Genomic DNA, 16,113 nt, shown 5'->3' with positions numbered 1-16,113 from the left:
TGTTTGTTAACAATTATACCCTATTTTTTTTTTACAATGCACTTTTACAATGCACTTTTTTACAACACAAATATATATATATATATATATATATATATATATATATATATTTTTTAGCTCATTTGTTTTTCAACCTAATTTACAAGATAAAATCTCTAAACGTATACAAGTGTGGGCTTTCCTAAGACTGCATGATGATGATGTTTATGTCACACAAAACCTTGTATCTCCAAATTGTCAACTTTTATTTTTCATGTCCAATTTGAAGCATTTGTGTTTTTGCAAGTGGGACTTATTATCATGCCTCTCATGCCTGTGTATAATTCCTGAACAATTCCAGCAATCAATATTCATTTCCAGTTGGGATGAAAATCTTTGCAGTGTTGCCAGACTGTATATGTGAAAGATAATGATTTGCGAATGGTAATTAGGACTAATGAATGTGGCAGTGTTTGCTCATTAATGAGACGGTGCACACTGGCAGGTGATTATGAATTATCAAGCACTGAAATATATTAAACATTCAGTAATAGCTTTAATTAATTGAAAGCTGAATTAATCACTAGTGTTTTGTAGTACAATTGGCAAAAAAAAAATAGATACAAGCTTCTTTATTTCCTCATTATTACTGCACTACACCTTTAAGACCTCTAATTCTCCTCTCTGCTGAAACTGAGACTTAGTCTAATATTAAGTTGAGATAAAGGCTAAAGCTGTTGCCATGTGGATCAGCCAGACCTCTTCCTGTATCTATTTCTCTGGTTACAGAGTTATCTGTGTTTCTGTTCTGTGTAAAAATTAAGAGACCACTTCAGTTTCTGAATCAGTTTCTCTGATTTTGCTATTTATTTATGTTTGTTTGAGTAAAATGAACGTTCCTTTTTTATTCTATAAACTACAGACAACATTTCTCCCAAATTCAAAATAAAAATAATTGTCATTTAAAGCATTTATTTGCAGAAAATGAGAAATGACTGAAATAACAAAACCAAAAATATGCAAAGCTTTTAAATCTTAAATAATGCAAAGAAAACAAGTTCATATTCATGAAGAGTTCAGGAATCAGTATTTGGTGGAATAACCCACAGTTTTTTTAATGTATGTTGGCATGTTCTCCTCCACCAGTCTTACACACTGCTTTTGGACAACTTTATGCCTTTACTCCTGGTGCAAAAATGGTTTTCAATCATCCATCTTCCTCTTGATTATATTCCAGAGGTTTTCAATTTGGTAAAATCATATTAAAGTGGTCTCTTAGTGTATATATATATATATATATATATATATATATATATATATATATTCCATATATATTCCTCAATATATTCATATAAAGAAAACAAGGGGCAAATGCTACAACTAACAGTTTGATGAGGTGCAAAATCAAAAATAAATATTGATTAAGAATGATGCAACCCTTACTCTGTGTCGAGACAAAAATGTGATGTTTTGGCCACTGTTTTTAATCAAATAAATAAGCTTATTTTTCCCACATTTATTGTTGTTCCATTCTTAATAAATAAAACATACATCAACAGAAATGCTAAAATCATTTCCTTTATAATTATATTGCATCAGATACATTTTATATTTTAGTTTTTTGTTACTGTCACATAAGCTAAAAAATACACATTTTAATTTGACACAGTATGTATTGTTTTTGATTCACCTTTTGGCAGATATTATTGTTTTTATAGTATGAATATCTAATCTAATATTATATATTGTACACAGTTAGTCCCAACCTGGTCTCTTCATATCATCAGTGTGTTAATGTGTGTGTGTGTGTGTGTGTGTTCAGTGATGTGGAAACCCGTAGAGAGACTTTCACTGGTTTTACACCGGAACACCTGGCTGCACTCCAGTGTTTAACAGTGGATCTGCATAGCTGTACATCAGCGGCCACTCCAGCGCACCCAGCTCTAATGAGCTTTATTACATTAAATAATACAAGAAATCATTACACACTCCTGCACCTGATCTTTAATAAAGACCATTTCATACCTGAAACTATTTTTATTGCCTTAAATTTAAATACAAGATTAAAGTTTACAGAAACGATAAATTACAGTTATCACAACAGTAATAAATATTGCTTAATGGTATTAAAATGTAGTAAATTTCTCTACTAATTATTAACAGTCGTTAAGACATTAATTAAACATTACTACATTTTAATGGTTAATTTTTTTTAAATAATAATAAATTGATGCATTACTTAAAAAAAATAAAGATAAAGATGTTTTAATTTGTGTTAATTAATAATTAGTTGAGACATTCTGTGTTACCAAATATAAAATACATAAAACACACATAATTAAAAGCTGCTGTTCATTATTATTATTATTATTATTATTATTATTATTATTATTATTATTATTATTATTTGATAATAATATTTTTCAGTGCAGAATGTTGGTTAATAGAATTAGATGTTTTATACTGTATTATAAAATTAATATTTAAAGGCAAATTGTATGAATTTCACATGTAAATGCAGCAAAATAAACAAAATAACATTTTTAATCTTCTGTTTAATTGAAATCCAGTCAGATATTAAACATTACTACATTTTAATGCTTAAAAATGCTGTAAATAATTATAAATTGATGCATTATTTTAAAAAAATGTCGTAAAGATGTTTTAATTTGTGTTAATTAATAATCAGTTCAGACTGATTCTGTGTTACCAAATTTGGAATACACAAAACACACAATTTAAAGCTGCTGTTCATTAAATGTACATTTATTTGCATATTAAATTATTCAATGCAGAATGTTGGTTAATAGAATTAGATGTTTATACTGTATTATAAAATAATTATTTAAAGGGAAATTTAATTGAATTGAATTTTACATGTAAAATCAGCAAAAAAAAAAAAACATTTTTAATCTTCTGTTTAATTAATTTGTTAATAATTCCTTCAGATTTAAACACTAAGTTAAAGTGTGTGACCCTCACACACAGTGATGTACAGGATGAGTTGAGGTCTGATGAAGAAATCCAGTAAGATATTCCGGGCAGAGACGACGGCGGCAGCATCCAGATGGAATCTCTAAAAACAAAAAAAACAAAAAAATCCCAAATGCCACATAATCTCTAAATATCAGCCCCGTCTCCCACGGTTCCGGCCCGCGGGTTCAGCTGGAGTTCATGATGGCTGCCGTGGTGAGCGGGTCTGTGCTGGGGGGCTGTGGGGGGACGGGGGGGAGATGGTGGGCTCTGCTCTGCCTGAAGCTGAAGTTTGGAGTGATGTTCTCAGACAGAAACACAAAATCCACACAGAGCTTTGAACCTGCGGAAAACATGACTCTGTAAATAAACACATCACTGACCTCTAAAATTCTATAAAAAAAAAATTAAGAATTATATTAGTATTATATTTACTGTGATAATAATAATAATAATAATAATAATAATAATAATAATAATAATAATAAAAGGCATTACAACAATGCAATTTGAATGATAATATTGATAAGTAATGTATTGTTATAATAATGCAGTAATATTATTATTAAACTACATAAATAAAATTTATAGTTAATAATGATCACAATAGTTTAGCTTTAATAATAATAATAATAATAATAATAATAATAATAATAATAATAATAATAATAATAATAATAATAAAAGGCATTACAACAATGCAATTTGAATGATAATATTGATAAGCAATGTATTGTTATAATAATGCAGTAATATTATTATTAAACTACATAAAGTTTATAGTTAATAATGATCACAATAAACTAGCTTTAATAATAATAATAATAATAATAATAATAATAATAATAATAATAATAATAATAATAATAATAATAATGTTATACAGTATAATTTAAATGTTTATATTGACAAGCAATATATTATAACAGTAGTGTAGTAATATATTTTCATTAAACTATATAAATAAATAAAATTTAAATAATATATAATTTCTAGTTTATTGATGATCAATGATTAATAGTTTACTGGGCTGTAATAATAATAATAGTAACAATAATAATAATAACAATAATAATAATAATAATAATAATAATAATAATAATAATAATAATGTTACACGGTGTAATTAAAATGTTAATACTGATAAGTAATATATCGTAAACATACTGTAGTAATATATTTTCATTAAACTACATAAATAAATATGATTTACATAAGATATAATTTCTAGTTTATTAATATGCATGATAGTTTACTGGACTGCAATTCTAGAAATATAAAAATAATAATAATAATAATAATAATAATAATAATAATAATAATAATAATAAAACAATTTTATGAACAGTAATGTTGATTTAAATTCAACATTAAATAACTTTTAATTATAAACAGATTAAAAGACAAATATTTACATCCATGTGTGTGTAGTCATGTAATAATAGTTTAATTTAAGTATTTTTTTTTATCTTTTATTGACTACAATTCTATCATTAACAATACCAATGTTACAGCAAGATATATAAAGGTATGTAAAATAATATTTCACACAATGTTAACACACAATATGACAGTATGACAATTATACAAAATGTATACAAAATGTATGACATTAAAACAAGCATATGTGTAATAAATAAATAAATTAAATTGTACCCACTCTACCCCACATTTTCATGACTCCCATCTGTTATATTACAGCACTGTTTATTTTTAAATATTAAAAGTTGTATAACACACAGTATATACATCCTGCCTCCCTGAATAAAGGAAAATAAACCAGCTGCACTTATCCATTAATCCCACCTGATCTATAAAGCCACAGATTCTATATTTATTCTATATTTATCTGCGGGATCTTTTTTTACGGCAGCCTCCAGTCTGAATTTTCAGCAGCTTCTCTAATGACCCCCTTTTTCCTCCCCGCGTTTTCTGTTTTCATTCGGCGAGACTCAATAAACACCCGGCGGTGCCGAGCTGGATCGGGTCACCCGGGCTTATTGGCGCAGCCATGTGATCCAGTGCTTTAACTCTGTTAATACATACCATCACTCATCAGCCGCCACTTCAGCGTACATAATCATAATTCAGCCAGCACTTACCTACAGTAGGGGCTTATTACCACCGCCCTATTATACATTCTAATCAGCCAGAGTTTACACAGAGTCCAAGATCACGCTTAGGAAAATAACCCGGTAACCCACATATGAGCGGTAATGATCAAATAATCCTGTAACGTCCTGCTGGTGGGAGTGAGGGGGTGGATGGGGGTCTTCTTGACTAGAATAAGACTCTACTGCCATCCACAGGACTGAACAGACTCCGTAATTCCAAAATCCACAATGTCTACAACATCTACAGGGTCTACAGGGACCACCAATGCATTTCCGTCTTAGGGCCCTAGTGTACACCCTGTGCAAAAAGTAACATGATGCTCATTGCTATCTTAGACCCTGTCAACACTCTTTTACTTTTACGCCTTGTGCCTGCTACATTTACTGTAAATAGCAATGGTGCTTGTGAAAACATCTATAAAGATGGAAGTAGTGTTCACTGGGCGTTCATTCAAGGTGTCATGGCTAGTAAAAAGCTATCTACTGGGGTTCCCCAGGGCTCAGTACTGGGACCACTTCTCTTCTCCGTCTATACCACCTCTCTAGGTCAGGTAATTCCCTTGAATGGCTTCTCCTACCATTGCTTTGCTGATGACACCCAGCTCTGTCTATCATTCCTGCCTTCAAAAAATCCTTTCCAATACTGAACGTCTGGTTCTACCAGCGAAACAATCCATTCAACACAACCATTGACTCACTTTAAGTCTCCCCAACAAAGATTTCTAGGAACCTGGGTGTTGTGCTTGATGACCAACTTTCCTTTACACTCAATGTTGCCATACTTGCTCAGTCCTGCCGCTTAGCGCTGTAATACATCATAAAAAAAATCTGAAAAACATCAGAAATACAACTCTTGATAAAAGCAGTGGTCATCTCATGCCTTGACTACTGCAAGACCATTTTAATAAGCCTCCAAGCCTGTGTTATAAAACCACTTCAGATAGTCCAGAATCCAACAGAATGGGCACATGTCAACCACTACTCATTGAGCTGCTTGCATTAAATTAAAAGTAAAAAGCTCTTATGATTGCCTACAAGGTGATGACAGAACAGGCTCCTTCCTACCTACATTCACTCCTTAAAGCTTATGTTACTTCCCAGCCATTGTGCTCCTTCAATGAACGTCGCCTCGCTTTACCAAACTTTTACAGACCAAACAATCCAGACTGTTCTCAGACAGAGTTCCCCAATGGTGGAACAAACTTCCTTCCACTACCAGATCAGGAGAATCTCTCACTATCTTTAATAAACTCCTGAAGACAGAGCTCTTCAAAGAGTACTTACTCTCCAAACACCTCTAACTAACTACCTTCTACTACCAGATCAGGAGAATCTCTCACTATCTTTAAGAAACTCCTGAAGACAGAGCTCTTCAAAGAGCACTTACTCTCCTAACACCTCTAACACACTAACTACTTCTAACTCTATCCAACTATTTCCCTCTGGCCTCCTTTAGGCCCTGTCAAAAATCCTGTTTACCATGGACTTCTATGTCCTCTATTGCAAAAAGTAAAACAAATTAACATCATTATTCGTAGGTCGCTTTGGATAAAAGAGTCTACTAAATGTAATGTAAATGTAAAGTACATTTCTTGTGTATTGCTATCTTGGCAATGGAAAACACAGGTGTGCCACTGACCGAAATGGTCCTAGACACATGTCAACAGTGAGATGTTCATTGCAATCTTGGCAGTGAATTGTCACTTGTTAATTATGCAAACTTTTACACCAGCAATAAACAGAATGAATGAGCGTGAATGAGTAGGTCAGTTTCCTCCAGACAGAATTAAAATCACAGGGAACCCCCTATAAAAGAAAAAAGAATTAGCCCAGGACCCCCTGAGAAACCAATTCCATCCGGATAGGGCTAAGCAAACTCAATTTATCCAGACTTACAGTTTATAGGGACAGTATGAGAAATATAAAATGAAATTAGGATTATTATTATTACCTGAAAATTCAGTAAGTACTTTCTTTACCATGGAAAGTAAACTATATGAATATTGTGATGTCACTGATGTCATAGGTTACTTTTTTAAAGATTTAAAGAGGCGGAGTTATCTCAGATGAGATGATAGGATGGACAGGGAATTCTTGTACATGAATAAAAAGCTTGACTTTTTTTTCTAACTGATTAATGTGAATGTAAATCAATAAAAGTCTAAAAAAAAAAAACGTTAAGAAAACGTTAAGCAAACATGCTTATAGTTAATGTTAGTGTCATTTAACTATTTAAAATAAAAATTAAACCTAACCAGGCAGCACTGCAGACATGAGTAAAAACAACCTCCACAGCAAAGAGAGCTGTACAAAAAAATGTGCAAAAGGTTATTTAATGTAGAATAATGTACAATAATGTCTTCAATCAGAGAATCTGTAAAAATGTATTGTTCCACAGTGTTTGTATGAAATTCAAACAACTACGCTGAGGAAACAGAAGGTATGTTAATTGATATTAACCCAGTATGGCATTCTCGATGCTGTGATACAGAGAGAGAGAGAGAGAGAGATTGAACTAAAATTCTGATGGTTCACTTCTATTAAAAAGGAAATTCCAACGATTTTTCCTAAACGTCTGTATAAATAAATCATTAAGATATAAACAAACCCATTCAAAATTGTTCACAGTGCTGCTGAATGGAAACAGATGCCTGGATGGTTTGAATTCCTCTAAAAACTCCGCCACAGAAAGTTATTACAGGATATGATATTTTTATGAATGCACTGCACTGATGCCAGATTTTCTATTGAGGTTTTGGCCTAAAATAAATGTTTAAATACATTCATAGTATTCAATGTATATATGCAGGTAAAAAAATAAAACCCCAGAAGAATATTAGTTTTTAATCAGATTTTCTGAACCAACATTATGTATAAACATGGTGGTGGTAGTTTCACTTGTGGTTTTGGAATGTAAATCAAGTGAATTTGAATTAACAGATAAAGGTTTTAGAGCTTTTGAAACAATTGTAAAATTCCTTCTCAAATGTCCAATGATTTTCCATCATAAAAAGAAACATCCAACCAGATAAAGAATTATTAAGGAATTTAAATGGTTTTTGTAGCTGTCTTGTCTCAGAAATATTTCAAAATACTGGCTTTAAAAAGGTTTATTTAGCCTCGACTTATATTGAGTTTAATTTTAAGACTAATTATTATTTGACTTAAGACTATTCCATTACTTGCTATCTCCCATTTTTCTCCCAAATGAGAGTAAAGATGGCTATCTACCCACCCAGAAAGAACAAGACCAATTGTGCTCTCTCAGGGCTCTGGGAGCTGATGGCAAGCTGTATGACTGGGATTCGAAAAAGTGATCCTTGAATGGTTTTATGATTTTATGGGCTGTAGAGGGAGAAAATCCCTTCAGATCTTTCTTCAAGGAATATTGTTTTTAAACATTTTTTTCACACTTTTGCACATTATAACTAACCCTAAATTGTTTCCATCTAAACTTTTTTTTAAGATAAAATGCAGTAATGGATGTGTATTAACAAAGTGGGCCAAATCTAATCAAATAAAAAAGAAGAGACAATTTTAAAAAAGTATAAGTTCCTTTGATTTTACCAAACTGAAAACCTCTGGAATATAATCAAGATGAAGATGTATGATCACAAGCCAACAAACCAAACTGAACTGCTTCAATTTGTGCACCAGGAGTAACATAACGTTATCCAAAAGCAGTGTGTAAGACTGGTGGAGGAGAACATGCCAAGATGCATGAAAACTGTGATTAAAAACCAGGGTTATTCCACCAAATATTGATTTCTGAACTTTATGAATATGAACCTGTTTTCTTTGCATCATTTCTCATTTTCTGCAAATAAATGCTCTAAATGACAATATTTTTATTTGGAATTTGGGAGAAATGTTGTCTGTAGTTTATAGTATTAAACTGAAATGTTCATTTAACTCAATTATATACCTTTAAATAATAAACTCAGAGAAACTGATTCAGAAATTGTAATGGTAAATTATTAATTTATAGAACTAGATCTATATAAAGATGATTGAATAATTAGCAATTAGCTTATGCTTTATATATGCCGCTATTTTGAGCAAATTAATGCATTTAACGTTCTTTTAATTACAGAAAGTGAATCTTGTGTATAGCTATTTGTGTTATAGAATGAGGACAGTCCCTGTAGACCCTGTGTGTCCTCCCCCCGCCCCCCTCCTTCCCTCTCCTCTCTGTGATTGCACATTAGAGTTGATAATACCTCCGGGTTCGTGGCCCACAGAGAAACAGTGCACCAGTAACCGATTGACCCTGCACACACACACATACACACCATCCATCCATCCATCCATCCTGAGACACAGATAGAGCGAGCGTGAGAGCAGTAGCGAGAGGGAGACTGTGATTCAAATCAAATAAGTGGAGAAAGTGTGGGATTGAATGACTTTCCATCAAGAAATTGTATCCCTTTCTTTATATATCATAAATTATAGTGTAGATAACGGATAAAGACCATATATTACCTATCTATAAACAGAGACTAAAGCTATTGTGCATGAAAGTGGACCAAATTCAAATTTCTCACCAAATCCAATTTTTATTTTAGGCTGTTCACGCTACTGTTTTAATGTGACCCATATCTGACCATTCTCTAAAGAGTTCATGCTGTGTAAATGATGTGCAAGCGCAAAAAAAAAACAGCATCGCTTCACGTGAAGTTTCAGTTTCATAATTTCAGTCAAAATTACAGGAGCTATCAGGCTGTAACTGGGCTCATCACAGAGATAAAAACACATTATTCTCTTATGTCTTTCAATAAACTTTGCTTTTAAGCTTTGCAACTTTTCTTTGATGCTGCTGACTCAACATGTTTGTTCATTTCATTAGAAACACTAAAAGATTGCAACCCAAGTCTTTTAATATTATTGGAACAGAGACATACAGCTCTGGGGAAAAAAAGAGACTTCTTAAAAATGAGTTTTTTTTTATTTTACCAAATTGAAAACCTCAAAAAATTATTAAGAGGAAGATGGATGATTCCAAGCATCAAAACAAGTTAAACTGCTTAATTTTTTGCACTAGGAGTTGCATAAAGTTATCTAAAGGCAGTGAGTAAGACTGGTGGAGTAGAACAAAGTAGAACAAAACTGGGATAAAACCAGGAATGTTCCACCAAATATTGATTTCTGAACTCTTAAAACTTTATGAATATGAACTTGTTCTCTTTGCATTATTTAAGGTGACTAAAGTGGTCTCAGAGCTGTGTTTAGGACTGTATTTAGCAAACATCACGCCTTTACACTCCAGTAAGTACACAGCAGACGTATGTAGGCTAGTAAGAAGATGATCTGTGGCTCAAGAGACTCTCAAGAAACAACTCAAATGTCCCAAATAAGCTTCTTTGATATATTTGCATTGTACTAAAATACATAAATTTACAGTGAGCATGAAAGGCAGCTTTTGTTCTTAATAGCATTTTTCTGTTTACATTTCTTTTAGTTTTATACTTTAAGTAGTTTTAAAAGCAGTACTTTTACACTTTTACTTGAGTAAAAAGCTTGAGTTTATACTTCAACTCCTACAGAAGTATTTTAAACTCTAGTTAACCAAATTTTACTCTGGCAAAACACTTCTCTATCTATATTTATACCTGAGTAATGAATGTCAACACTTTTCAGTTAAGAAATAATAATAATTTTAGGAATTAGACAAAAAATGGTAATTAGTGTCAAGTAATAATTAGTTAAGGCATTCTGATGTAAGTACTGTTTATTAATGTAACTCTATTGTAAAGTGTTACTAGAGTCACATTGCTGCAAACTGGATATGTATTGGATTTCAATACCATGTATTTTGACCCAAGTGGCCCAAATCAGAATTTAAAAAATGTCCGATTTAGAGTGTTTTTGTCGTGTCTTTGATTTGGGTGTGTGAACGTAGCATAATAGTCTCTCTCTCTCTCTCTCTCTCTCTCTCTATTAGTATTTAGTATCATCAGGCTCTTCTTCCCCTGTGAGGGTATCATGCGGACCCCATGCAAAAACAAACAAGCCACCCGAACCCACGGGAACACCCACAGTGCCACGAATGATTCACGCTCAAAACAATAAAAAATAATTCCTTACCCCACTCGCTAAACTGCTCACACACACACACACACACACACACACACAGAAACGGCCCAATGAGGAATTACTGGCTCCATTGTCTGCAGTGGCCCTCGTGTTTATGATATGGAAATAATTTCGTTTTGATTAGAGCGGTTCAATATAGCGCATCATGCATCAGTGGCTAAACTAAATACATCTCAATCAAAAGGAGCACGTTATTTCAATAACGATCCAGCCCACCGCACAGACATGATTCAAAGCAGCATTGTGAGGCCAGCGGCCCTCCTTCATACCAAACACACACACTTGTTTTTAGACAATCTCAGGACTTACAGTAAATTTCTAAATGCTACAGTTGTATTACATGAACTTGAGGACCAACTCAGCCCATAAATAATATTTATATCAGAAATTGCATTCCATGCAATATATGGATGGACTTGTATGTAACACTATTTTAATCCATAGGTGTTATCTCAGTACCAATAAGTTTGTTATTAATAATGTTTAATAATGGTTTTTTTTCTTTATTTCTTTATTTAATGTATTTTATACATTGTAGATGAATATTAAAGACATGAAGACAATTTAGGGACACATATGGAATTATGTAAAAAACATAAAAAAGTGTTTGTCCTCCACAATCCCCTGACCTAAACCTGATCTTATCAACTGAGATGGTGATTTGAGGTGATTTAGGATGAGCTGGAGCTTCACAGCATGAAGGAAAAGCAGCAACTATTGTTCAGCACCTCCAGAAACTCCTTCAAGATGCTGAGAAAGGTTTTCCACGTGACTTTCCCTCATGAAGACTCTGAGATTAAAATACCAAGAGTGTGCAGATCTGTCCTCAAAGCTGTGACAGATGTGGCTACTTAGAAGAATATAAAGTATAAAAAAAATGCCTGGCTTGTTTTACACTCTTTTTGTGTGCTTGTATAGCTTTATTATATTGCTTAATATTAAATTTATAATGTAAAAAATCATAAAAGAAGAAATAACATAAAAACGAAAAGAGGCGAGTCCAAACTTTTGACTGGTCCTTCATGCACTTGTTTTTAAACAATGTAAACATAAGTCTAGAGGTGTTTCAGTTGTATTAAACAAATGTGCAGACCTACTTGGCCTTTAAATATAAGTACATATGTATTAAATACATTTAAATAAAACATGTAGTATGTAATAATACATATTTAGAAAACATTGATAAGTGCTATCCTTGAAATATAGTTTTTGCAAATAAACACTTTAAATACAATAAAGTACTGACTTGTAAAGAACATTTTGCAGACAATATTAAGTAATATAGTACCATTAAGTACCAATACTTGAACTGGTACCTTGTACCCTGTGCTAAAGGATTCTGGTTATTTACTTATTAATTTATATATTTTGGTTTGGCTTGGCTTCTTTGTTTTAATGTATTAGTAAATGTAATATATAGTACATGTAATCACCTCCCCCTCCCCCCTCCATATGTATACGTAAAAAAAAAAAAAGTATTTAGTCATTTCTAAGTAAGTTTGGCAGTGTTTGTAAGTCCAATATGTCCAATGTATTATGTAAGTAAACACATTGTATGTAAAAATGTTTGTTTGAATTGTTGTAGTTCTTGAAAACTGTATTAGGCACTTATATTTTAACCCCTAACCAACCCTCCACACACAAATACCTGTATTTATTTCTACAGACTCATACACATAAAGTGACTTATTATTTAGTAACTACAGGCAACTCTGTGTCTTAGTTTGGTTCAGACTAATCTTGTTATAGAAGTGTAGATGTGAAAAGGCACTAGTGGATCATCGGTGATCCTGTTATGGGCCAGTTAAGGGGTTAAAGAGTGTACATATAATAAAAAACGAAGCCTAACCATACATTTATTTTGTTAAAAGTTTTTTTTTTTTTTTAATGAACCCCTTCTGTTATGTTTTGGGTCAAATTGACCCGTTTTAAAGCTGAAGATCTAGTAAAAATAGTTAAACATATTTTTTTTCACTATGATTTTTTTTCCTGCTTGCCTTTTTTAGTGTAATCAACATATAATTTGAAAACGGTTCATCTCACATATTTGCAACAACCACCCCAAGCAAAAAAAAAACAAACAAACAAAAAACCTCAAAAACAAATTTGCTATGTTATATTTCAATGTTACAAAAAGCTATTGTGTTTTATACGTTGGTCTTTCAAAAGTAATGAAGTAGTGAAACGTTAAAAAAGTTTTAACATATATTTTTAAATAAAAAAAACAAGTAAATTATCCTAATAGAAGCATTACCTGTTAAAGGTAAGGAACACCATTGGACTAAATATTGATAGAATAATTAGTAATGGAGTTAGTAGTTAAATATATTTATATATGCATGTTATGAATTTTTATCTTTTGGATAATCAAATATGACCCGGAAACACCATTGCTGTTCCTGACAAATGAACATTACAGGAGGGTTAAATTAAAACTAAAATGTTTTTGAAGACACAGTTACAGGTTAATGCTGTACAGAATGTCCCCATTTTTTGTTAAGGAAAGTCAGGAAATGTTTGCCCTGCAAATCTGCAAAAAACAGTAAAACACACAGACACACTCCCACACACACACACACAGCGCTAGGATCAGCCCGGTGCTATCTGTATCAGCGGGCCTGGCTCGGACTTGACGGAGCATCAAGCTGTTATGTAGGTTAGCTGCGCTGATAGAGCTCCGAGCCATGGGGCTAAGCCAACGAATAAAAAAGTCTTTGACGGGATGGCGACTGGAGTGTGTGTGTGTGTGTGTGTGTGTGTGTGTGTGTGTATATATGTGTGTGTGTGTGTGTATGGAGCACAGAGTGTGCTGAACAAACAGTAGAGTGTGTGTGCAGGGTCAGTGCTCGGTCAGAGACTCGTCTGTGCATCCTAGATTTTGCAGTGTGTCACGATGCACTTCTGTTATTAGAGGCTGCGGCGCCTAATGTGGGCTGAGTGTGCCGTCTACTGTACAAACCCTGAACTTTACCCGCACCTCCCTCCAAACACTCCCGCACACTCAAAATATAAAAACGTACGATAAAAAACATTTTATACGTACATATTTATACATTATCATTGCTAAAATAATTGCTAATATAACTAATATAATACTGAATATAGCTGTCATTTACATGCACATTAAATAAATTTTTTACACAATAGTGTAAAGTCATTTATCTTTGTTAATATAAAATATGCATTCTTTTGTTTGTTCATTATCTTAAAATATGTTGTAAACAATTTTTTATAGATAAAATGAGCATACTGGAAACATTTTAATTGATTTCAAAGACCTGAAGCTCATTAATGTGCATTAACTGTTATAATAATTTTATATTGGTTTATATGCAGTATTTACATTATAATATAGAATAAAATATAAACTATAACATATATGTATTTAAATCAGTATATATTTGTACGTGTAATTGTTACATAATTATTAGCACTAGTTTTATGCTCAATATAATATTTATTTATTAGAATAAGCAGGAGTTTCTAACAATAATAAACTTAACTAGAAAAGGTAAAGTTCGTGAACGAACTTTAAGTTGGCTTGGAAAAGAACGCTAATAACGTTAAAAAGTTGAAATGGTTGCTAAGCTTTTTCCGTCTGAAGAGTGTGAAGAGTCATTGATATGCTGTTAACTTTTGGCTAAACACTAAATGCTAAAAACGCTGAAATCTAAAAACATTTGGTTAAACGCTGAAATCTAAAAACGTTTGGTTAAACGCTGAAATCTAAAAACATTTAGTTAAACGCTGAAATCTAAAAACGTTTGGTTAAACGCTGAAATCTAAAAACGTTTGATTAAACACTGAAATCTAAAAACGCTTGTTTAAATGCTGAAATCGTAAAACTTTTGGTTAAACTTTTGATTGCTAATGTGTTGCTAGGCAGTTGCTATCATTTCTGAAAAGGTTGCTAAGCTGTTGCTAGGCAGTTGCTTATGTTTTCCAGGTGGTTGTTAAGCTATTGCTAACTGGTTGCTAGGCAATTGCTAACATATACCAGGTAGTTGCTAAGGTGTTGCTAGGTGGTTGCTAGGGTGTTGCTAGGTTGTTGCTAAGGTGTTGCTATGGTATCTGGGGTGGTTGCTAAGGTGTTTCTAGGTGGTTGCTAGGTGGTTGCTAAGGTGTTGCTATGGTATCCGGGGTGGTTGCTAAGATGTTGCTAGGTGGTTGCTAAGGTGTTGCTATGCGGTTGCTAAGGTGTTGCTATGGTATCTGGGGTGGTTTCTACGGTGTTGCTAGGCAGTTGCTAACGTTTTCCAGGTGGTTGCTAAGGTGTTGCTAAGTGGTTGCTAGGCAGTTGCTAACGTTTTCCAGGTGGTTGCTAAGGTGTTGCTAAGTGGTTGCTAGGCAGTTGCTATCGTTTCTAAAGTGGTTGCTAGGCAGTTGCTAACGTTTTCCATGTGGTTGCTAAGTGGTTGCTAGGCAGTTGCTATCATTTCTAAAGTGGTTGCTAAGTGGTTGCTAGGCAGTTGCTAACGTTTTCCTAGTGGTTGTTAAGGTGTTGCTAAGTGGTTGCTAGGCAGTTGCTATCATTTCTAAAGCGGTTGCTAGGCAGTTGCTAACGTTTTCCATGTGGTTGCTAAGTGGTTGCTAGGCAGTTGCTATCATTTCTAAAGTGGTTGCTAAGTGGTTGCTAGGCAGTTGCTAACGTTTTCCAAGTGGTTGCTAGGCAGTTGCTAAGTGGTTGCTAGGCAGTTGCTAACATTTTCCAGGTGGTTGCTAAGTGGTTGCTAGGTAGTTGCTAACATATTCCAGGTGGTTGCTAGGCAGCTGCTAAGTGGTTGCTAGGCAGTTGCTAACGTTTTCCAGGTGGTTGCTAGGCAGTTGCTAAGTGGTTGCTAGGCAGTTGCTAACGTTTTCCAAGTGGTTGCTAGGCAGTTGCTAAGTGGTTGCTAGGCAGTTGCTAAGGTTTTCCAGGTGGTTGCTAAGTGGTTGCTAGGCAGTTGCTAACGTT

At 33.2% G+C, this 16,113-nt stretch overlaps 1 long non-coding RNA gene across 1 annotated transcript in view; it reads right to left on the bottom strand.

The window, feature by feature from the left end:
• Positions 1-2,729: 2,729 nt before the first annotated feature.
• The window catches only part of LOC125805040 (uncharacterized), a 29,614-nt gene continuing 16,230 nt past the window's right edge, over positions 2,730-16,113 (bottom strand). The window contains exon 2 of the long non-coding RNA XR_007441315.1: positions 2,730-3,295. This is a non-coding gene — a long non-coding RNA (uncharacterized LOC125805040). The remainder of the gene's footprint in view (positions 3,296-16,113) is intronic.

The sequence above is a fragment of the Astyanax mexicanus genome, chromosome 11 (assembly GCF_023375975.1).
Source record: "Astyanax mexicanus isolate ESR-SI-001 chromosome 11, AstMex3_surface, whole genome shotgun sequence".
In the NCBI taxonomy this organism is placed as follows: Eukaryota; Metazoa; Chordata; class Actinopteri; order Characiformes; family Acestrorhamphidae; genus Astyanax; species Astyanax mexicanus.
Note: the sequence above shows the minus strand (reverse complement) of the source record. Positions and strands in the feature narration are given on the sequence as shown.